Below are 2,493 nucleotides of genomic sequence, written 5' to 3'. Positions count from 1 at the left end.
TATGTATTGTATAAATTTTGTAGTGTTAATTTGTTACAAAATATAATTAGTCCCCTTTTAGTGTTGTTAAAAAAATAATTAGCCCCCTTTTACCTTCTCCCAACTGGATGAACAATGTTGTATCTGGTTTTTTATTTGTGAGATTTGATTTCTTTTAAAGTAAATATTGATTTAAGTTTATATTTTTTAATTTATTCAGTTATATAAAAATGATAATGATTGAATTCATTATTGGAACAATTATTATAAATGAGACTCCGGACCTAGTCTAGCTAATTTAAATAATCCTTATTGGGATTCAGTTGATGGGAAAAGAATTTTGAATTATCATCGAGATAGATAAGCGATACGGAGAAAGTATTGTCTTAATGGACTCTGCCAAGCACGTAAGCATAACTTCTCAAAATGAAAGATGGGGAGTAACCACGTTGGTTGAAAGATGCTCCGTCGCGTTTGAAGATTGTAAAAACAAATTTGCATTATCTTTACATTTTTACATGGTTTATTTTTTACCCCCACTAAGTTAATGTTCTAGATCCGCCACTGAAAGAACCGCAAGTGTTCCATGAGAGTGTGATGATTGTGGTAAGTCAACGGTCAACCTTGCTCGTTATTGCTCAACAATTGACTGATTTTAGTAGTAAAGTAATGATTTTGGGATTATGGTCTGTTTCGGTTACAAGCCAAACAGAAGAACTCAACCCAAAAGACTAGTCTGATAGGTGAGGGAACCCATTTGGCTTATAAACCGCACATCAGTTGCCCATACAACCGATGTGGGACAAGTCCCATACAACCATTAAAATCAACGACGAAATCTTTTTATCAAGAATCTCTTTCAAAAATCAATTCTTTAATCAACACAAAAAAAAATTGAAATTACGTCATGAAGGATAGAAAGTCGGCGTTGGATGTCGAATTAATTGCCATACAGATGTGAGGAAATTTAGTATTCGGTAAAGAAATAAATTAAACAAAAAAAAGTTTAATCAGGACTCACGCCTCTTATTTGCAATGTTAAAACATGTCAAGAATTTTAATTTTCTTCCTATAAGCATCAGTTTGCTATAAGTTTTTTCCACCGTCAATGATGAACTTCCAGGAAGAAGTTTGAATAAATGAGGTTAATTAGGGGTAATTTTATCATTTTGGTTTTTAGCAATTCAATTTCCTTTTATAAAATTACCAACCAAACATGTCTAAAATTTGAGATGGAATTAATTCCAATTCCTTTAAATTAACAAAAACATTCAAATTTCTTCATAAACATTATGCGAACCAAACGGCCCCTTAGGGTATTCACATCAGCCGCTATTTCTAAAATTATAATTTAACTATAAATCACATCTCTGATATCTCTAGTCGACAACATCTCCTGACCACCACTTCACCTCGCATGTATGTATTTTAATAAGCTTTGAATCTTGACATTGTGTTTGGACATTTACAATCTTTTCAAGAGCTTTTATTGTTTCCTTGAGAAAATTTGATGAAAGAGAAAGAGAAGGCGTGGATAGACTTATTGATAAACACGTTAGTAAATGAAACCTTAGGCTGACACGTGTCCCAAATGAATGTGGGGGTGACACGTGTCAGAACATTTTTTCTTTTGTTATATATAGAGATGTTTGATGGATTTTTCTTTTTTTTTTCTTTTTCTTTTTGAAAGTGTATACTGATTGATTATATGTGTTTTGGGGATTTAGATGTCAAACATAGATGGTATGGTAATTATTTTAATCATTTATACTACTTTGATAGGCCTGGCGGGTTTGCTTTGGTGACTCAAGTTCAGTCAGAAATTTGTTTTTTAGTACTAGTCAAAGCATGCTGGTTAAAATAGATTTCTCAAGTTTGGCCCGCCGCCAAGTTGAATGGACCAATTCTGGAGTGTTATTCAAGAATAAATAGTAGGGGCGTTCACGGTCCGGTCTTGATGTATTTAAAAGTTTGCATTCTAAGTGCAAATTCTTAACTTAGAAGTGTTTAGTTTATATTTTGCACTTTAATTTAAATCTTACAGTCTTAAATTTATGGTTTATAAATTTACCAAAGATTTATGTTTGCTTCCTATAATCTGACTTTTGGTTTGACCTGCAGTTGCCACTTTTGATTAAAAATGAATTTATATTTGATGAAACCACTTTGGATTAACTGTTGTCAGAAAACACTTGCCCTCATCATTTGAGTTTTATTGGAGAGCCTATTGACTATAAAGGTGAAATTAGTAAGTTTATCTTTTTCTACTATTGAGAACGGCTGACAATATGGGTGGGTCGGTTGTGTCTTGTCACAAGTTGAAGCGGGTTTTAAGTCATAACCGGCCGGCTGACAATATGGGTGGGTCGGTTGTGTCAAACTGGTTTTGAGTCATAACCGGCCGATTAAAGCACGTATCAAGATGCTTTCCCCTCTTTGTGTGAGAAATAGAGCAAATAAATTGTCGTGAGATATGGATTTTTTTTATTTTGCAATTTAAGTTATTTTTATCTA

The sequence above is a fragment of the Bidens hawaiensis genome, unplaced genomic scaffold (assembly GCF_021521415.1).
Source record: "Bidens hawaiensis isolate Kalapana, Puna unplaced genomic scaffold, B.hawaiensis_p1.1 tig00037353_1, whole genome shotgun sequence".
Taxonomy (NCBI): domain Eukaryota; kingdom Viridiplantae; phylum Streptophyta; class Magnoliopsida; order Asterales; family Asteraceae; genus Bidens; species Bidens hawaiensis.
This window is presented reverse-complemented; position numbering follows the sequence as displayed.